Below are 22,995 nucleotides of genomic sequence, written 5' to 3'. Positions count from 1 at the left end.
ATCGGTGTTGTCCATTTTCATTCTTACTCAACTGCTGGGTCCGGATCTGACCCTCAGATCTGACTTGGCCACTTCTTCCAGATCACAGAATACTGAAACTCTCAAGCTCCTCCCTTTATCTTTAGTCCCCTAGTCACCCTGCATACCTCAGATCCTGTTTGCTGCCCATAGACCTTCAGAGTAGTAAAGAATCAGATAAAACTTGAATCTCGGACTCAAACAAAGGAACAGTGGTTCCTCCAACATCCTTCGAGCATTCCAGGAGTAAAGCAAAGTAAAAGTTGGTTGGTAGGAAGTTGAGGAAGAATTAAAATGGAGAACACCAATGGAACGTTATAGTGAATACATAACTTTTTCTATCTGATGTTGTCATTTTCATTAATTTCTCAACTGTTGGGATAGAGTCTCCTGCTACCTAAATCCTGAGAGTACTCTAAGGAAGGATAGTCCTGAGCACAGTAGAGTCAAAGGCAGCTCTTCTTCTAGAGACCAGACTAAATCTGTAAGATCAATAAAGGTATGAGGATTAGCCCAAGTTGCAGATGCAGAAATATCATCCAAGGAAGTTCTAGGCAAAAAGGTTGAAGAAGTTGGCCCACACCTGGTGGAATGGGCTTTTGGTGGTTTTGGTAACGGTAAACCCATGTTTTTTATAAACAAAGGTAATACAATTAGTCAACCATTTAGCTAAAGTCACTTTAGAAACTGGTTTGCCTAATTTTGATTCAGAAAAAGAAACATAATTGTTCAGATTTCCTCAAAGCTTTGGTTCTGTGAAGGTAAAAACATAACTGTTTGTGAACATCCAACAGATGTAACACATATTTTTCTTTGTTTGAGAAATTTGGAAAGGAAACTAAAAAGCTGACAGCCTGATTGATATTAGATTCTAACACCACCTTAGGTAGAAAGGAAGCATTGGTCTGTAGAGATACTCTATCCTTGTGAAAATTTAAATAAGGAGGTTTAAAGGAAAGAGCATGAAGTTCAGACATTATTCTGGCAGAAGTAATAGCAACTAAGAAAATAGTCTTCCAGGTCAAAAATCTTAGCTCGGACTTAGCTGATGGCTCAAAGGGGGGCTGGGTTAAGGCCTGCTTAGTTTACATACCAAGAAGGAATAATATCCTTTAAGGGAGGTCTAAGCAAATATATTCCTCTTAGAAAGGCTTTGCAAAGCTTGGAAGAAGCTTAGGTTGAATTATTTAGTCTTATATGAAAGTTAGAAATTGTTGCTAACTGTACTCTGACAGTTGAGGAGTTAGCCCCTTAATTGAAACTTTTAGCTAAAAAATCAAGAACCTTAGAAATCAGTGCTGAAAAAGGATCTAAATTCTTTTTATGTGCCCAAAAAACAAGTCTTTTCCATTTAATTTTGTACACTTTTCTAGTGGAAGCTTTGTATGATGATAACAGAATGTGATATACAAGGGAGGAGAGCCTGGGCTATCTAGCAATCAATGGGACTGCAGAAACCATGCAGTCAACTTGAGACCTGAAATATCTGGATGAGTCATGTGTGTTGGGTGAGAAAGTGGGTCTGGAGTTGGATCCAGAATCCAAGGTGGATGTAAAAGATGAGGCCAAAGGAATGGAAACCCGATCTGATGACGATAGTAAGGGGCAATGAGGATAACTGTACTCTTCAGTTGAGATGTTATCTGTAGACATTTGGGTATTAGGGGTAATGGGGGAAGGCATAAAGGAGACTGGTGGGTCAAATATAAAGAATATTGTTCCTTGGGACTCCCCCACTGTGGGTATCAGGGCAAAGAACCTGCTGCCCTTATTGTTGAGAGGAAATGCAAAGAGTTCACAGCATGGTTGGCCACATCGATGGAAAATCCTCTCTGCCACCTTCATGTTGAGATACCACTCATGAGTCATAAAGAATAGACTTGCTTAACTTGTCTGCAATTACACTGGACTTCCCCAGAAAGTGCAGTTAAATGAGATTATCCAATGCCATACTCTTATAGCTTCTCAACAAAGAGGGTTAGATCTGGTCCCCCCTTGTTTGTTGATTTACCAGACTACAGACATATTGTCCATCTGAATCTCAGTCGTCCTGGTTGGAAGAGTGTCTTGGAAGGCCTGCAATACTAGAAGGACAACTCTCATCTCCAGGACATTGATATGTGTGTTAGCCTCTTCGGGGGACCATGTGCCTTGAACCGTACTTCCTAAGAAGAGCCCCCCACTCAATTCGAGTGGCGTCCATAGTCACTGTGACCTTGGTTTGAGGGAGAATAAAGGGATGGCCTTCTTGTATTTGATTGAATGGATCCACAATAGAAAGTGATTTCTGCAAGCTTGCATTATTTTGACTTGACTGGATACAGGTTGATGGAGAATAGACCACTGAGTTTGCGAGTGTCTATTGAAGGATCCTCGTATGGTACCTTGCCAGTGGTACAACAGTGATTGCTGCTGACGTAGATCCCAATGCTTGGAGTATCAAATGAGCTGAAAGAGAAGAGTTTTGAATGATCTTTTGGACCTGGAGCTGAATTGTTTGAATCCAGGACAGAGGGAGAGAGGCTATTTGAGTGACTGTATTGAGGACAGCACCAATGAATTCCAAAGTCTGAGTTGGTTTGAGTTGAGATTTGTTGTAACTGACCAAAATCCCCAGATGAGAACACAACTGGAGTAAGAATTTCCAAGCTTGAATTAGTTGGTGCCTGGTTGGATTGGTTATGTGTCAGTCATCCAGATATGGAAACACTTGGAATAACTTGCAGGTTCATGTGAGCTGCAACTACAGCCTTATACTTGGTAAACACCCTGGGACTGCAGTGAGACCAAAGGGCTGGTCTGAATTGGTAATGACTGACTTCCAGCCAGTAGCATAGATATCTCCTGGACTGTCTATTCATTTTTATGTGATAGGACGCATCCTGAAGCTCTATCGAGCACATCTAGTCATACTTGTGAAGAAAGGGCAGAATGGATTGAACAGTGGCCATCTGGAACTTTTTCTACTGAACCGATTAGTTTAGTTTGCTGAGATCCAAGATTGGTCTCCAGTCCCCTGTCTTTTTTAGCACTAAAAAGAATCTTGAATAAGTTCTGGACACTTTCTGGTGTGGGAAACCCATTGGATGGTTTTCTTTTCTAGTAGCTTGTTTATTTTTAGTGCTGCTGCTACCCTCTGACTGGATGGAACATCAGGGATTTTATTTGATATGGGAGGGTGGGAAAATAGTATTATATAACCTCTGGATATTATCCTTTCTAGCCAGGGTCTCAAGTGCAGGGATAGATAAACCCTGACTGCTTCCAGAGATGGACAGCCTGGCCTCATTTCAGGACTGCTGATAGGATCTGTTAGAAAAAGTATCCCTAGATTTCTGGTTATGTAGACCACCTCTGCTGCAGGGATGGTGTCTTCCATTTGAGTTTCTCCCTTTGCCCATGGGGGACCTGTCTCCATGGGATCTTGGGAGGGGCCCTGGGATTTTCTCAACTACATTTTCCATCCACCTCATTGGTTCCTAGAAAAGGTCCATTGAGGGGTCAAAAATATATATCAACAGCAGGTTTTTCCCTTCCTGCTCACACCTAGAGAGTGTGTATTTTACTTTGGGGCCAAATAAGGAGGTTCTGTCAAAGGTTGCATTGATGAAAGAAGATTTGAAGGGTTCCACAAAGTCACGTAAGCCCATCCAGGCATGTCTCCTGATGGAAATGCCTGAACCTGCCACCTGTGAGGCACCTTCAGCCATGTGGGAGATAAGCCTTATGGATTAATTTGAAATAGACTGAAGGGTAGTCAAGTGTGAGGAAATAGTACTCTCTACCTTAAAGAATATGATCCCAGAGAAGGATTTGGAAAGTTCTTTGACCAAATCCCTCTGGTTTCTTGTATAGTGTGTCAAATAATTCAGCGACCTGAGGGCAAAGGTTGCTGAAACATAGACATGATTTCCAAACCTGTCCAGCACCCTAGACTCCCTGTTAGGGAGGGAGGACAGAGGAACTTTGCTCTGACAGTTCCTTCTTAGTGACTGCTGCTATGACCAAGGCATCAATGAGTACTGCTTTACTACAGTGTGATCTATCCTTAGGTGATGCCAGGATCCTATCTAGTCTCTTAGGAATAGACCCAATCATATCAGACTCCTTCCATACCCATTGAGAGACTAAATCAATGAGTTCATCAGTGGGCAGGATCACCCAGGAGGTAGACAGGCTAGCTCCAATGGCCTGCAGGAATGACTCCTTTTGGGAAGGGTTATCAGGAGATCAACTACCTCTTTGTTTTAGGAGTTCTAAGATGTCTCCAAATGAAACATTATTGGGTGGGGATCTGGATAACTCTTCCCCTTCATCAAAGTCAGTGTCCTCAGTGACAAGCTCTTGTGGAGAGTCTAAGTGCCTCCTTTTTCACTTCCTCTTCTGAGGAACCTCTTCAGTAGGATGCTCATGGGAGGTATCAGAAGAGATAATTATACCCTGCTGGGTGGAATGGAGACTGGTTCAGACTGGCTGTCACTGTAGAATAGACTGAGGCTATGGACACAGAATTGAATGGGAGTGGGAAGTCAGAGCTGAAGATGGTAGAGAAGTCTGAACTCTTGGATTAGAGAAGTCTCTCTCCATTATCTTGAAAACAGAACACCTGGGAGAAAGAGAAACTGATGGATCTGACAAGACAGGCTTATGGACTGTTGTCTCCCTTTGCCCCACAGGCAAACTACTTGAGGAGGAATCAGAGAGAGGTGTCTAGCACCAAAACTCTAAGGGATAGAGCAGGCTCCAACACGTTTGTAGTTGATTTCAATTCCCTGGAACCAGCGCCGATGCTACAGCTCTGAAGTACTCGGTGCTGGACAGTTCAGAGACACCATTGGAGTCGAAGATACCAACATCTTTGGATCCAATGGCTCCATAACCAAAGTTCGGATCAGAGAAGGATCTAATATTTGAAGTGTGGTACTGGCAAGTGTCTCCAGACCCAATGGGGTCAAAGCCGGTAGAACTCCCATGTGTATCTGCTTTGAGAAACTTCCTCATCATCCTACCCACATCAGCTTTGGATAGACTCCTGGAAGACTGAAGGATGATGCTGTGGCTGAGGGTCTTAAGTGGTGATGAGAAGATGCCAAAAAGGGTGATGGGATCCAAGAGGTGATTGCCTCTGACAATAATTGAGGTGAATGGATCCAGGATGATTTGTCAGATCTAGGTCTCAGATCCGATCCAACATTTTTGCTTGTTTGAGAGGCGGTTCCAAGGATGCAGCTGAAGTAGAAGGCTTAGTTGGATCAGAAGATCTGTTATGAGACTCTTTTGAATGAGAGTTTCCTGTTTTGTTTAACCTTTTAGGGATTTTAGCTCCAGAGGCCATAGATATCAGACTTTGTAGAGAAGAAAGAGAAAATCTGAAAGACTATGGAAGCAAAAAACTTTTTTTTTAAATATCACAAAACTTAAAGGGAAAATGAAAAAAATACCAACAAAAATATAACTATAGATATAATAGGTTAAAGAGAGGAAGAACTGAAAAGATATAAAGTACTATAGAGATTATAGGAAAAAAGTCGAACTCACAAAATAGCAAATCTCACTCGAGAGTTTTGTGACTTAAAAATGATTGCAATGGTGGCAAAAGATATCTGAGGTATGCAGGGTGACTAGGACATTATGGTTAAAAGGAGGAGCTTGAGGTTTTTAGTGTTCTATGATCTGGAAGAAGTGTCCGAGGATCAGATCAAAACCCAACAGGTGAGGAATGAATGAAAATGACAACATCAGATCACATACTTGCCTTTATGGGAGAAATTTGGAAAGAAAATAGGAAGGTCGACTGATTGACTGAGAGATGATTCAGAAGCAATTTTCAGAAGAAAAGGATTAGTTCTTAGAGTAACTTCGATATTGTGGAAAACCAGATAAAGAGGTTTACTAGATAAGGTATGTAATGCCAAAACCTTCCTAGCAGAGATGATAGCTACCCAAAGTAAAGTTTTCCATGCCAAGAATTTTAAGTCAACTTTGGCTGCAGGTTCAAAGGAAGGATCAGTTAAGACCTGTAAGAAAATGGTAATGACCAAGGTAGGGACAAGATCTCTGAGTGGAGGTTGAAGAAAGAAGGTACCCCTAAGAACAGCTTTGGACAGCTTAAGGGAGGTGATGGAAGAAAAATTCTCCCCAGTATGAAAACTGGAGATGTCTACTATCTTCACTTTAATAGTAGACTAACTGGCTCCGCCATTTAAGAGAGAGTTGCCAGAAAGTCTAAAATGGCTGGAAGACAGGTCGAAAAAGATCTAGGCTTTTGCTTGAAGCCCAGCTAAAAGTCTTTTCCACTTGATTTTGTAGATTTTTCTGGTGGAAGGTCTTTGTAAAGAGCTCAAAATGTGGACTGTTTGGGAAGAAAGCCTAGATTGTCTAGCCATCATTGGAACTGGAGAAAAGAAGAAGTTATGTACCCACCATAACGTTCAATCTGTGTTGTCCATTTTCATTCTTCCTCAACCTGTGGGTTCGGATCTGACCCGGCCATTGCAATAACTCATGGCAACCAAAAAGCTCTTGAGCTCTTCCATTACCCATAATGCACCATTCCCAAGTTACCGCAGATCTTGTTTGCTGATAGAGAAATATCTATAAATATATGAGAAAACATAAGGTATAGAAGATTACATTTATAGATAGTGAGACTATCTCTGGAGCTCGGCACAGGGAAGTGACAATATAGGCCTACTCGCACTTTTAGGAATCCAAAGGTAGGGAGTTGGAGGGTGGGTTGTTGAGGAAGACTGAAAATGGACAGCACAGTGCAATGTTATGGTGAGTACATAACTTCTTTATCTGATGTTGTCAATGTTCATTCTATCCTTAACCTGTGTGACAGTGTCCCCAGCTACCCTAGGCTCTGGCTGGACTCAAAGAAGGATGTTCCTTAGCACCATTGAACCAAATAATGCTCTTCCCCTGGAGACCAAGTCCAATTTGTAATGAGTAACAAAGGTATGGGGATAACTCAAGTTGGGGCTGCACATATATCATCTGGGAACACTCTAGCTTGAAATATTGATGAAGTCACCATGGCTCTGGTTGAATGGGCTCACAATGGTTTTGGTAAAGTAATACCCTGTTTCTTGTAAATGAATGAAATACAATATGTGATCCATCTAGCCAATGTTACTTTGGTCACTGGTTTGCCCAATCTTACTTCTGAGAAGGAAATGAAGAGTTTGGATGGATTTCCTGATATTTTTTGTCCTATGAAGGTAAAAATGTAATTGCCTGTGAACATCTAATAAATGTCATGTGTATTCACCTTTATTGGAAAAATGTAGGTAAAAATACTGGTACATTGTTGGATTGGTTGATATTGGTGTTCAGTACTATTTTAGGTAGAAAAGATGGGTTGGTACATAATGTAACCCTGTTTTTATGAAAGATCAACTATGATGGTTGTGATGATAAGACCCGAATCTCTGAAATTCTTCGTGCAGATGTTATGCTACTAAAAATATAGTTTTCTAAGAAAGGAACTTGAGATCACATTTAGCTGCTGGTTCAAAAGGAGGTTGTATGACTGCCTGCAGCACCAAATTCAGGTCCCAAGGGGAATAGGGTCTTTATAAGGGAGGTTTTAGTAAGAGAGTTCCTTTCAGAAAGGCTTTACAGAATTTGTGTGAAATAACTGGAGAACCTTGAAAACCAATATGAAAATTGGAAATTGCAGCTAAATGTATCTTGACTGTTGTAGAAGCTGCTCCTTCATTAAACAGCTGGGCTAAAAATTCAAGGATACCATAGATCGCTGCTGAGAATGCATCCAGATTGTTTTGCAGTGCCCAGTAGACAATTCTCCTTTATTTGCTGGAGTACAGTTTACATGTAAATTGCTTATGAGAGGATAAAAGTCTGGAGAAGACAGCTTAGGTTATCTGGCTGTCAATGAAATTGTTGAAGCCAAGCAGTTAGCTTGAGGTTTGGAATGTTCAGATGAATCATACCTGCTGGGTGAGACAGAAGGTCTGGAGTTGGATCTGGAATCCATAGTTGTTGAAGTAAGTGAGGCCAAAGGAAGGGGAACCAAATTTGTCAAGGCCAATACAGTGCAATGAGGATTACTTTGCTCAACCTGTATGCTTTCTGCAGAAATTTTGGGATTAAAGGACTTGGGGGAAAGGCATAACGGAGACTGGGGAGTCAAGTGTGAAGAAGCACATTCTTCTGTGATTCCCCTCGTGGGTGGATCAGGGCAAAATATCTGCTGCATTTTTTGTTTATGGGAGAAGCGAAAGGATTGCAGTAAGGCTGGCCCCATTTGTGGAATATCCTTTCCTCCACTATCTGATTTTGAGACCACTCATGAGGCATAAGAATGCATCTGCTCAGTTTGTATGCTATCACATTGGACTTCCCTGGAATGTGCATTGGTACTAGAAAGTGGTTGGGTGAGATCACCCATTGCCACACTCTGTTGGTTTCTCAACATAAGAGGTAGGATCTAGTTCCCCCATGTTTGTTGATGTACCAGACTACTGACATGTTGTCTGCCTGAATTGCAAATGTCCCTAAGGGGAGAGCATCCTGGAAAGCCTGCAGTGCTAAAAGAACATCTCTCATCTCTAGGACATTGATATGCAAGTTGTCCTCTTTGGGTGACCAAGTGCCTTGGGCTATATTACCCAGAAAATACCCCCCATCCTAGCTGGGAAATGTCCATGGTAACTGTGACCATGGGCTGAGGGGGAATAAACACATGGCCCTGTTGAATCTGCTTGGATTGAATCCACCATGAGAGCTCTCTCTTGCATAGGTTGGTGATTCTTATCTGAGTTGACATTGGTTGGCAGAAAATGAACCACTGAGCTGAAAGTAGCCACTACAAGATTCTCATGGGAAACCTGACCAGCAGAACTAGAGTTATTGCTGCAGTCATGAACCCTAGTGCCTGAAGAACTAGTCATGCGGAGACCCTCATATTGCAAATTATCTTCCTAACTTATGATCTGATAATTTCTACTCTGGAAGGGGGAAGAGAAACTATTGTCTCGTTTGTGTTGAGAATTGCACTTATGAATTCTAAACATTGCATTGGTTCTAGAAGGGATTTCTTGTAATTTAAAGTTATCCCTAAACTGGAACACATTTGGAGAACATTGTCTCTTACTTGTAGTAGTTGATACCTGACTGGGATGGATATGAGATAGTTGTCCAAATATGGAAATATCCAGAATCCTTGGAGTCTCAGGTGAGCTACTACTACTGCCATGCATTTGGTGAACACTCTGAGGGCTGTAGTGAGACCAAAGGGTAGAGCTCTGAACTGAAAATGACTGGCTGCCAGCTGGAAGTGTAGGTACTTTTTGGATCACCTGTCCATCTTTATGTGGTAGTACACATTCTGAAAGCCTATGCAGCATATCCATTCATCCTTTCCTAAAAATGGAAAAATGGACTGAACCATGACCATCCGTTACTTGTTGTTTCAAACTGATTTGTTTAGTTTGCTGAGATCCAAAATTAATCTCCAGTCCCCTGTTTTTTTGGCACTAAAAAGAACCTTGAATAAGTTCTGGATCTTCTCTGGTCTGGGCGACCTCTTGGATGACTCTTTTTTCTAGCAGCCTTTGTACCTGAATAGCTGCTTGCTCCCTCTGACTGGGTGGAATATTTGGGATTTTTTTTGAATTGTGAAGTTGGAAGGGAGAAGGGTATAATGTATCCTCTGAAAATGATCCTCTGAACCCATGCATCTGATGCTATTGTTAGCCAGACTCTCTGGTGCAGGGACAGCCGACCCCCAATTGCCTCCAGAGTAGGACAATGAGGCCTCCTTTCAGGAGCGCTGAAAGGGCCTTCCAAAGAAAGAATCTCTGGATTGTTGGTTTTGTGGGCCTCCTCTGCCATGAGGGCATTATCTAACTTTGAGTTCCCCTCTGCCACTAGGGGAACTACCTCCACATATGTTTTGAAAAGGCCCTTGAGATTTTTTGAACCGCATCTTTCCATTACTTCTCTGATTCCAGGAAAAGGACCTCTGAGGAGTGGAGAAACATATGCCCATGGCAGATAGGGTCTTTCCATCTTTTTCACACCTGGGTAAGGTATCTCTTACTATTGGGCCAAACAAATAAGAGCCGTCATAGGAAGCATTGATGAACGATAACTTGAAAGGCTCCAAAAATCACAAAAGTGCATCAAGGCATGCCTCCTGATAGAAATGCCTTAGCCTGCTGCTTTGGTTGTTCCTTTGACTACATGTGAGAGATGAGCCTCATTGATGAGTTTGAGATGGACTGTAGGGTGGCCAACTGAGAAGAAACTGATGCTTGTAATTCAGATATGGATCCTGACAGGATATCTGAAAGTTCCTTTATCAGATCCCTTTGCAATCTCATAAAATGTGCTAGATAGTTCAAAGACTTTAGTGTGAAGGTCGATGAAGCATAAACATGCTTCCCAAACCTATCCATCATCTGAGACTCCTTGTTTGGTGAATGGATAGAAGAACTTTCCTCAGCTAGTTCTTTTTTGGTAACTGACACCACGTCCATGGCATCTACCTGTACACCTTTAGTCTAAAATGGTTTGTCATCTTGAGTTGTAATAATTTTATCTGGTCCCCAGGGAATCAGTTCAATGGTGTCAAGAGCCTTCCATGCCCACTGAGAGATCAATTCCAGAAGCTTGTTGGCAGGTGGAGTCACCCAGGAGGTAGGTGGATGAGTAGCAAAAGCTGCCAGGTACACAGGCTCCTCAAATGAAGGATTGCTGGGCTTCCAGTCCCCTCTCTGCTTTAGGATTTCTAAGATGTCTGCAAAGGTGACATCCAAACAGCCAATAAATCTGAAGACATGCCATTACACCACAAGGCAATTTTAATGTAGGCAAAATTAGTAACAAGCAAAGCTTTCGAGACAAGTTCTTCCTCAATGCTTAATGGTTAAGTATTGAGAAAGAGCTTGTCTCAAAAGCTTTTCTTGTTACTACTTTAGCCTACATTAAAATTGCCTTGTGGTGTAACAGTGTGTCTTCAGATTTATTGTCTGTTTGGATACTTAATTTTTATCTTGAACACTTTGGCTTCTTTGAGATTATTTTGTTCAAAGGAGACATCATCAGGAGTTGACCTTGGGGACTCTTCATCCTCATTAAAGTCCATGTCTTTGGTGACAGATTCCTCAGTTGGAGTCCAGGTGCTTCCTCTTGTAAATACTCTTTTAGGGACCTCCTCAGTGGGATATTCTGGGGAGGTATTGGAAGAGGTGGATATATCCTGCTGGGAAGCCAGGGTTTTGGAACTCACTGTTCATGTGAAAGACCAGAGTGAGAAGCTGTAGGCATACATGTCAGAAGTGAAGGTTATAGATCTGAGGGGATAGGTAATGTCTGAGCTGCTGAGGCAGACATGGCTCTCTCCAAACCCTCAAAGGTTGATTGTCCCTGAGATGGATAGGAGTCCAGAGGCTGAAGCTGGGGCTGAGCTTATCTGAGCCAAAGCCTTGAGGCATAGAGATGGCTTCAAATGTCTTGGAGTCGAGGCTAACACCTCGCAGCCGACAAGGCTGCTACAGCTCTGACAGGTCTCTGGCTCCAACTGGGCTGAAGAACTCAGAGTAAACTCCAGCTCCAAAGAGAGGGACATTCTTGGATCTGAAGCAGATGGTACTGGATGGTTCAGATCCAATGACTCTGATGCTTCAAGGGAAGCAAGAGGAGGAAGTAGTGGTGGGGTAGCAGATGCATGGAACTCCGGATCCAAAGGGGTAGGAACCGAGGGAACTCCTGACATACCCTGCGCCCAGAGTATCTTCTTCACTAGTCTCTCCATGTCTTCCTCAGTGAGGCTCCTAGAAGAGCGAGTGGAGATTGCCATTTTTAGACCAACCAAAATCACCCTCAGCAAAGGAACTCTGAATGGGACTGGATCAGAATATTGAGTTCTTGGAATGTATTCTGGAGCTGGAATAATCTTTCTATTGGATCCAAGATTATCGGCTCTGAAGAGCCCTTTTTCTTAAGGTGTATAGGATCTGGTAGAAATAGATGGATTCAAAGGTCTATGTTTTTTGGCTTTCAGATCCAACAAAGGAGTTGGATCCAAAATCTTGATTTTTTTTTTAGCAATCGGATCCGATGGAGAAGTCAGAATTGAAGCAGGTCTTTTTCTTCCTTTGTCTGACACTGTCGAGTAAGCAGAAGATGCAGGGCTAACTTATCCAGATTTGACCTTTTTTGATTTTTCTACAGGAGAAGCTCCAGAAATTGCCTCATCAAAGGAGGAAGACAATAAACCTTTAAGTATTAATTTCTTTTTCATTGAACCAAAGTGCTACGGTTGAAAGTGTGACAAACTGCACAGTGCTCCTGAAGATGAAGAGGACCAAGACAGTAAACACAGAGTGTATGTGAATCACTAACTGGCATTTTGTGCCTGCATTTGGCACATTTTCTGAAGCCAGCTGGCTTATATTTATCTTTTTCTTTTTCAGCCATCATTAGTAAAAAAGGGAGAAAGTTAGAAAAACCTTTTGAAAGAACAGTACGAAAAATAAGTTACTAACAATGGTAAAAAGGACTACACATAAGGTGTAAAAAAGAAGGATACTAACAATAGTATCACTAGGTAATTTCATAGGAAGAAACAAAAGGGTGAAAAGTTAGTAAAAAGGGAAATTCAAGGTAGAAGTTAGATAATTGCTAGGTAAGGGTTAGATAATGGCAAAAGGAGAAGCTGTTTAAAGGATTCTTAGAACTTTTTGAAAAGAATATCTAGAAAATAACACTTAACTGCCCCAGAGCTACTGGTGAACCACGTCTTTGCCAAAGTGGCAAATGAGATTTGAGGTAACTTGGGAAGGGTGCATTATGGGTAAGGAAGGAGCTCGAGAGCTTTTTGGTTGCCACGAAGTATTGCAACAGCAGAGTCAGATCCGAGGATTGAATTTGAACCCACAGGTTGAGAATAGTATGAAAACTGAAAACATCAGATTTATAAATTATAACTTTGCATCTGTGTTGTCCATTTTCATTCTTCCTCACTAATGGGTTTGGATCTGAACCTCAGATCCAGCTTGGTCACATATACTAGACTTTGGATCCAGCTATCATGCTCCTCCCTCTACCCATAATGCTCTACGCCATCCCCATTGCTTCAGATTGAGTTTGCTGTCTAGGCTTCCATTTGTCCAAGAGAAAAATAAGATAGACAGAAATAAAGACAGGACTCAAACCTGGAACAGTAGGTTTCAAACACAGCCCAATAGGTTCTTACAGAAGAAAAAAGGATGGAGGATGGATGGGTGGGTGGGTGAGAAAGAATGAAAATGAATAACACAGATGCCAAGCTATGGTAAGTACATAACTTATAAATCTGATGTTGTCCTTTTCATTCTTCCTCACTAATGGGGCAGAGTTCCCAGCTATGTAGACTTTGGGTGGCCCTCATGGAAGGAGTACTGCCAAACAAAGGAGGCTCTACTTCTGGATATAATGAGACAAAGGTATGCTCCTTGGACCATGTGGCTGCTGCACAAATGTCATCAATAGATGTCATTGACTTAAAGGCTAATGAGGTAACCAAGGATCGAGTTGAATGAGCTTGGGGAGGTCATGGTAAAATTAAACCTTTTTGAGAATCAGTGAAATTCAGTCTGTAATCCATTTAGATAGGGTCATTTTAGAGACTGACTGACCCAGGCAATTTGAGGAAAAGGATATGAAAAGCTGAAATAATTTTATGAACTGTTTTGTTCCATGAAGATAAAAATGCAGTTGTCTGTGCACATCAAGGAGATGTAGCATGTACTTTCCCTTATTAGAAAAATTCAGAAAAAAGACTGGTAAATTAATGGATTGGTTGATTATTTTCAGAAGACACTTTAGGTATAAAGGAAGGATTAGTCTGTAGACAAACACTGTCTTTATGAAAACAATGTAAGGGGAGTTTTACTGATAGAGCCTGAAGTTCAGAAATTCTTTTTTCTGAAGTTATAGCTATCAAGAAGACAATTTTCCAAGATACAAATTTTAGATCACATTTGTCTGATGGTTCAAAAGGCTTCTGAGTTAAACCCTGAAGAACCATAGTAAGGTTCCAAAGTGGTGGAATATTCTATTTTGGAGGTCTGAGAAGAAAAATGCCCTTCATAAATGCTTTACACAAATTGGAGGAAGCCAGGAAGAAAGACTGATTTTCCTGAATGGAAATCTGAAATTGCTTCCAACTGAAATTTAATTGTAGAACAACTGGCCCCTTCTTTAAAAAGAGTTGTTAGAAAATGAAAAACAACTGAAGTTGGAGCTGAAAAAGGTCAATGTTCTGGTTAGACGCCCAAATAGAAAACCTTTTCCATTTGCTTCTATAGACTTTCTTGGTAGAAACTTCTTGGAAAGCCAAAATAATGTCGTGAACTGTGGATGAGAGCCTGGACTATCTATTACTGGAAGTGGAGAAACCATGTGATTAACTTGAGGGCATGCAGGTTGGGATATTGATTCCTGATGGGTGAGATAGGAGATCCTGAACAGACTCCAGTGTCCATGGAGGATAACAAAGATGAGACCCTAGAAAGGGGAACTATACTTGCCAAGGCTAGAAGGGGGCAATGAGGATTACTGAGCTCTTCAGCCTGCTTGCTTTCTGTAAGAATTTTGGAATCAGTGGAAGAGGTGGGAAAGCATAAAGGAGACCCAAGGGCCAAGCATAAAGCAGATTATCTCTCTGTGATTCCACCTGAGGGGGAATCAGAGTGAAGTACTTGCTGCACTTGTTGTTGAGAGGGGTGGCAAATAGGTTGCAACAAGGTTGGCCCTAATGTCTGAAGATCATATTCGCTACTGACTGATTGAGAGACCACTCATGAGGCATCAGAATACATATGCTTAATTTGTCTGCCAGCACGTTGGTTTTCCCTGGATGTGCATCATGATTAGAAACTGGTTTGAAGAGATTACCCATTCCCAAACTCTCATGGCCTCTCTGCACAGGGGGTAAGATTGGGTTCCTCCTTGCTTGTTGCTGTACTAGACTACCGACAGTTGTCCATTTGAACTGCAACAGTCCCTAGGGGGAGCATCATGAAATGCCTGCAACAATGAAAGAACTGCTCTCATCTGTAGGATGTTGATATGCAATTTGGTTTCTTGGGGGACCATGTGCCTTGGACCATCCTTCCCAAGAACTGCCCCCCCACCCCATCTGGGAAGCATCCATGGTCACTGTGATAATTGGATTCAGAAGAACAAAAGGTCTTCCCAGAAAGACATCATTGGATTGAACCCACCAACAAATGTGATGCCTGTAAATTGGTGTGAGCTTTATTTGAAAAGACAGGGGTTGATATAGAATGAACCACTGTATAGTTAAGATCCATTGGAGAATTCACATAAAGAAGCATGCCAGCAGTGCTCAAAGCAATAATCTTTCTGGAGAAGGATCAGAAAGGATATCCTGGACCTGGTGTTTTATAGAAGTAATGGGGTGGAGAGGTAAGGAAGCCTCCTAGGTTTTAGTGTTCAAAAGCATTCCAATTAATTGTAGGCTCTGAACTGGAGCAAGCTTTTATTTGGCAAGATTGATTGAGATGCCCAAAGTGTTGCAAATCTGGAGCAAATAGTTCCTGGCTTTTTGAAGTTGATGTCTGGAGGGGGATGGTGAGGATCCAATAGTCAAGATATGGAAACACCTGGAATCCTCTGAGCCTCATGTGAGCTGCCACTACTGCCATATGTTTGGTAAACATCCTGGGGGTTGTGGTGAGTCCAAAGGGCAGAGCTCTGGATTGGTAATGATTGTCTCCTAGCTGAAAGTGAAGATGTATTCTGGATCTTCTGTCTATTTTTATATGATAGTATGCATCCTAAAGTTCTATAGAGCACATCCAGTCGTCATTGTGTAAAAAGGGCAGGATGGACTGAACCATGACCATTCAGAACTTTGCCTTCTTTACATACTGGTTCAAACTGCTTAGATCCAAAATGGGTCTGAGGACCTCTGCTTTCTTTGGCATGAAAAAGAAGCATGAGTTAGTTCTGAATCTTATCTGGTTGGGTGAGACCTTTTGGATGATTCTTTTTTTTAGCAGCTTTTGTATTTCTTGTACTGCTTCCTTCCTATGACTGGGTGGAAAATTGGGAAGTTTCCTTATTTGACAAGGAGGAAAAAGGGAAAAGTGTATGTAGTCACCTCTGTATATTATTCTTAGGACCCATAAATTTGTTGTGATATTTGTCCAGACATCTAGGTGGAAAGAGTCAACAGCTGACTGCCTCCAGAAATGGACAGTTGGATAGTGCTTCAGGGGCACTGATAGGGGCTGTCTGGAAAGGGATCTCTAAAGCCCTGGTTCTACAGGCCTCCTATGCCTATAGGGTGATGTCTACTATAAATTTCCTCCTCTGCCTCTGGAGGAATTATCCCCATGTGAATCCTGGAAAAAGTCTCTGGGACTTACGGAATCACATCTTCTTACCCCCTCGTTGGTTTCTTGAGAAAGTCCATTGAGGGGTAGAAAACCTGATCTCCATGTCAAACAGTGTCTTTCTTTCTTGTTCGCTGCAGGTAATTGTGTCCTTAACTGATGGCCCAAACAAGGAAGTGCCATCAAAAGGGGCATTAACAAAAACATCTTGAAGAGATCAGCAAAGTCATATAGCCACATCCAGACATGTCTCCTTATGGCTATCCCTGAACTGGCTGCTTGTGAGGTACCTTCAGCTGTATGAAAAACATTCCAAATTGACAAAATAGTGGTCAGTTAAGAGGAAGTCTTTTTAAAATCCTCAGTAGACATGGACTCAGAGAAAGTATTTGATAGTTCTTTAGTCAAATCTCTCTGCAGCCTAGTAAAATGTGCCAGATAATTAAGCAACCTCAGAGCAAAGGTAGCTGAGGTGAACACTCACTTCCCAAATCTGTCCAACACTCTGGACTCCCTGTTCAGCAGATGGACAGAACAGCTCTGCTCTGCTAGCTGTTTCTTAGTGGCTGCCACCCTCTCCATCTGTCCAAAGGAGGGGCCAAATCCTGTCCAGGTGCTTGGGAATGGGCTTGACAGGGTCTGGTTCCTTCCATGCCTGACGGGAAACCAGATCAATAAGTTCATCCTCTGGGGGGTCACCCAAGACATACCTGGTCAAGGACCAAAAGCTTGCATGAACACTGACTTTTCAGGAAAAGGAGTTTTGGACAACCAACCAACTCTCTGTTTAAGGATTTCTAGAATATCTCCAAAGGAGGTGTCATTAGGTGGTGATCTGGGGGATCCTTCTCCATCATTAAAATCAGTGTCTTCTGTGAAAGACTCCATGGGAGAGTCTATGCGCCTCCTCTTACATGTCTTCTTCCAAGGGAACTCCTCCATGGGATGTTCAGGGGAGGTGTTGGAAGACAGGGGAAGTTTCTCTAGTGGAACTGTCTGGATACTTATTTGAACTGGCTGTCCCTGTGGAATAGGTCTGATGAACTCATTGCTCAAAGCCAATGAAGGAAAAGGAGTAGGATACAAAACATGAGACAATGGCTCTCTATGGAGAGGAAAAGCCCTTTCTACCACCTTTACTGCTGAGGGACCAAGGGAAAACCTTTCCTCCCTCCTTGGAGCTGAAGCTTCTGAAGAAGATAGGTTGGGCCCCTCCCAAATCTGAGCCTCAAGGGGAGAATCAGATCCAAGCTGTTCAGGGCTAAAGCTCAGAGAGGGAGGGATGGATCTGACAAAAACAGAGCCAAACCTAACCCCTCAGAACTGGCACCAACATCTTGGCTCAGACGTGCTCTGATCTGAGGGTATTGGAACAGAACCAGCCGGGGCAATCATCGGAGTGAAGAATGTAAGTTTCCTTGGATCCAACACCGAACCTGTTGGAAATTTTGGATCCTGAGACTCAGAAACCATGGGTTGGATTGGAGAGGGAGAAATAATGGACTTTGAAGGCATACTCACGGATCCATCAGGGGACGGAGCTGGCAGATCCCCTATCTGGATCTGAGCTCTGAGGATTTTATGCATATTCCTATTCACATCCACCTCTGACAGACTTCTGGAAGACCTAGAAGATGCTGTGGAAGGGGAATGCGAATGTTCCTTCAGAGTCTGTAATAACTGTATGGGTAGGGAAGAAGAAATAGGTTTAACAGCATACTCTGGAGTACATGCATTTTGGATCCAAGGGCTTAGGATTTGACGAAGAAGTAGATGGTAACAGATATATCGCTATAGGGGCTGACCCTTTTGGATCCAAGGATGACTTAGGATCTGAGGGAAGGCCAAGAGGGTTAGGATCTGAGGAGGTCAGATCCAGGATTTTTCTAATCTTTTCTATTGGCTCCGAGGAAGCCTTGAGGACTTCAGTGAAGACCTTTTTCTGGAATCTGAAGAAAATGATTTTGGAGTTTTTGAAGGGGTTTGAGCCCCATAAGTAGCAGGAAGTAAGCCTTTGAGGATGAGCTTATTTTACCTATCAGCCAATGCTCTTGGATTAAAAGTAGAGCATACTGAAAAGGCCATGTTAAGGTGGTCAGGTCCCATGCAATAAACACACTTCTTCTGGGCATATGAGTTTAGGATCTTATGCCCACAAGAAGTACACTTCTTAAATCCTCTTGGTTTCTCTGATATAGCTACAGGAGAAGAGAACAAACCCTATACTAACAGCAACAAGAAAACAACAGCAGCAACTTTTTTTTTTTTTTTTACAGACAAAAAGGAAAGGGAAAGATGAAAATACCAAGTGTAGTAATTAGAGGAAAATACCTTTAAACAATGGTACAAAGACTACTAAATGCCTAGTAGAAAGGAGGTTATCTAAGGGTCAAAAGAAATCCCTAACACTAGCAACCACTAAGAAGGAGGATGTAAGAATAAATTTTAAAGGTTATAGAAAAACTAGAGAAAATTTTACACTGAATAATAATAAATTTGCTTACAATGGCCAAGAGCAGAACCAATGTCTAACCATGATGGTGGCACATGAGATCTGGGGCAATGGGGATGGACTAGAGCATTATGGGTAGATGGAGGAGCTCAAGAGCTGGAGTCAAAGTCTAGTATATGCAGCCAAGTTGGATCTGATGATCTGATCTGAACCCATAAGTGAGGAAGAATGAAAAGGACAACATCACATCATGCGGTTAGTTTAAGGACATGAATGTCCAGGTGAAGTGACTTGGGATGAGTGAGAGAAGATCTGGGGCTAACCCCAGCATCCAGGGAGGGTGAACCACATGAGGCCAGAGGAAAGGAAACCACATCTGCTGGGGCCAAAAAGGAGCAATGAGGATCACTGTGGCCTTTCTTACCAATGATTTTGTAGACATTTTGGTACAAGAGGGGTAGGAGGAAAGGTGTACAGGAGACAAGGGGGCCAATTGTGGATCAGAGCATCCCATTGTGACTTCCTCTCTTGGGGGATATATACAAAGTATCTGCTGCCCTTGGTGTTGCAAGAAGAAGCAATACGATTGCAGCAAGGCCAGACCCAATGGCTGACAATCTGATCTGCCACTGTTGAGTTGAGGGACCATTTGTGAGGGAGAAGGATGGATCTACTCAACCTGTCTGCAAGAGCATTTGATTTCTCCAGAATGTGCCTTGCTATGAAAAAGCAGTGAAAGACATCGCCCATTGCCATAGTCTGATGGCCTCCTGACAAAAGCAGTAGGATTGTGTTCCTCTCTGTTTGTTGATGTGCCAGACCACTGACATGTTGTTCATTTGGAATTAAATTACACCTAAGGGGAGAGCATTCTGAAAGGCTTGCAATGCCAGGAGGACTGCTATCATCTCCAAAATGTTGATGTGAAGACTGGCCTGTGTAGGGGACCAAGTACCCTGAACCATCCTTCTCAAGAAATGCACTCCCACCTAAGAGGGTAGTATCTGCGTGTTCTCAAGGGGAGATGTAGGGCACCCCTCATCCTCATTAAAGTCAGTATCTTTAGTTAGGGGCTCCTGTGGGGAATCAATTTATGCTTCTGATGAACCTCCTCAGTGGGATGCTCTGGGGATGACTCAGAATCTGATTAGGGGTCCTCATTGTGGATGGACTCAATACTTTTGGAGACTGGCTCTCTGAATGGGATACAGAAAGCAGGATCAAGACTCAGGAAAATCCTATAGGGGAAGAATGGATCAGATTCCAAGAGCCCAAGACAGGACCAGTGACCGTTTCATTAGGAGCTATGGCCCTAAAAAGATTTGTTTTGATGTCTTTCTCTGCTTGGCTCTAAAGCAGATGTCAGTGCTGAGCTGTCCATTGCTAAAGCCCTGAGGAAGAGACTGCTCCAAGGGTCTCAAATTTGTTCTTTCCCCCCCGGTCTGACACAGACCCATTAGCTCAGAGGTCTGTTGGAATCCATGCCACTTGGAGCTGACCAGATCAGAGATCTTGCTGGAGTCAAAGAAGACATTATCTTTGGCTCCAATGTTGATATATCCTGGAGAACACTTGTCTCTGACAGCCCCAACTCCAAAGGACAGATAGGAGAAGGAGCAATAATCTGATGATGTAAACTAAATAAATCCCCTGGACAAAGCCTATACTTGTACTTAACAGCAAAAAACAAAACTAAAAAAAAATGGAACTCCTTTGCTCTAACCACCAGAATTATCTCTAATCTACCCATCCTTTAAATGTTCCCTGAAAGAATACCTTACAAAATCCTGGACCTGTTCCTCTGCCAATCCTGGCTGAATTACTCACTATACTTCACTCACCCCCTTCAACCTTGATCACACTTCTCAACACTCTCCAGCCTCCTACTACACTCCTTTTTGTTTTTTCACTACCTTACCTTATTCACTTCAACTCTGCAGACCTTTCCTGCACCTCTTTTTCCTTTCCTTCCTACTCATTTAAGCTAACTGAAGACACCCTAACCTGTACTCTTCTTATAATTTCCTTCTCTATATCCTTCTTCCTTCTATAACCATAAAATGAACACTTCTCTCTTACTAAGGCATCGCTCATTTTCACCTCACTGTCTCTAATTATGTAATCTCTAATATATCTTTAAATACTTTATTAGAATTGTCACAGGTCTCATTTATCACATACTAATCTATGTAACAAATAATATAACTATTGTTTTTTTTTCATATATTTTCTCATGTTATTGTTTTTAATTGCACTCTACTATGAAATTAAAAGTTATATACTCACCATAACTAGGCATCTATGTTGTCCATTTTCATTCTTCCTCAACAAATGGGTTATGGATCTAATTCTCAGATCTGACTTGGCCACATACTATAGACTTTGGATCTGACTCTTGATCTCCTCCCTGTACCCTTAATGCCATAGCCCATCCTCAATACCTCAGATAGAGTTTGTTGCCGTAAGATTCCCACAATTTAGACAAAAATGGATAGCTGAAAGAACAGAACTCAAACCCAGAACTATAAGTTCCTATAAGTACTCCAACAGGTTCCTCCAGAAGATTTTAGGAAAGGAGATGAATGGGGGGGGGGAGTTGAGGAAGAATGAAAAGGGACAACATAGATGCCTAGTTATGGGGAAGGCATACCTTTTAAATATGATGTCCTTTTCATTCCTCCTCAACGAATGAGATAGAGTCCCCAGTTACATTAATCTTGGGTGGCTCTTGCTGAAGGATATTCCAGAGAACCTGCCTGGCCAAAGGCAGTTCTGCTTAAAGATATTAGCTCCAATTTGTAATGAGTAACAAAGGTATGAGCACTGGACCATGTGGTTGCTGCACAAATGTCATCAATAGAAGTTCTTGACCAAAAGGCAGATGAAGTGGCCATGGATCTAGTTGAGTGGGCTTTAGGAGGTCTTGGTAAGGAAATGTCTTGTTGAGAATAGATCCAAGAAATGCAATCAGTTATCCATTTAGCCAATGTAACTTTAGACACTGGATAACCCAATCAATTTGATGAAAAGGATACAAATAACTGATCTGATTTGCTAATTTGTTTTGTTCTGTCTAAATAAAAACATAATTGCCTGTACACATCCAGAAGATGTAGCATGTATTCTCCTTTGTTTGAAAAATTTGGAAAGAAAACCGGTAAATCAATGGATTGATTAATGTTAGATTCAGAAGCCACTTTAGGTAAAAAAGAAGGGTTTGTTCATAAAGTTACTCTTTCTTTATAGAAAATAATGTAAGGAGTCTTTGATGAAAGAGCCTGGAGTCCAGAAATTCTTTTTGTGGAAGTGATAGCTACTAAAAGGACTGTTTTCCATGACAGGAATTTTAAATCATGTTTTGCTGAAGGTTCAAAGGGTTTTTGAGTCAGACCTTGTAGCATCACAGTCAGATCCCAGGGAGGTGAAGGATCCTTTATTGGAGGTCTAAGGAGAAAAGTGCCTTTCAGAAAAGCTTTACACAACTTGGGAGAGGCCAAAGAATAATTTTTTCCTCCTATATGAAAACGTTAAATGGTTGCCAATTGTAGTTTAATCGTACAATAAACAGTTCCTTCTTTGAAAAGTGTAGCAAGGAAATCAAGAACAGCAGAGACTAGGGCAGGAAAAGGGTCAACATTATTTCTCAGTGCCAACAAGGAAAATCGTTTCCACTTGCTCTTGTAAATCTTCTTGGTGGAGTCCTTTTGCAAGGATAATAGAATAGTATGTATTGGGGAAGAAAGCCTTAGCTGTCTATTATTGGAACTGGAGAAACCATGCAGTTAGTTTGAGGGTTGGGATACTGGGATGACTCATCCCAGAGGGGTGCAATAGGAGATGTGGACTTGGGTCCAGTATCGAGATAGGATAAAGCAGATGACACCAAAGGAAGGGAACCACACCTGTTGAGGCCAGTAGGGAGCAATAAGGATGACTGAGCTCTTCAACCGGATTGCTTTCTGTAGGAATTTAGGAATCAAAGGAAGTAGGGGATCAGCATAAAGGAGACTGGATGGCCAAACATGCACTAGAGCATTTCTGGGTGACTCCCCCTTTGGGGGGGGGGGGAATCAAGGCAAAATATCTGCTGCATTTGTTGTTGTGGGGGGATGCAAAGAGGTGACAGAAAGGGTGGCCCCAATGGCAGAA

This window comes from Protopterus annectens, chromosome 7.part0 (assembly GCF_019279795.1).
Source record: "Protopterus annectens isolate FY-2018-M chromosome 7.part0, PAN1.0, whole genome shotgun sequence".
Classification (NCBI taxonomy): domain Eukaryota; kingdom Metazoa; phylum Chordata; order Ceratodontiformes; family Protopteridae; genus Protopterus; species Protopterus annectens.
The sequence above is the reverse complement of the archived record's forward strand: the minus strand, read 5'-3'. Positions refer to the sequence as shown.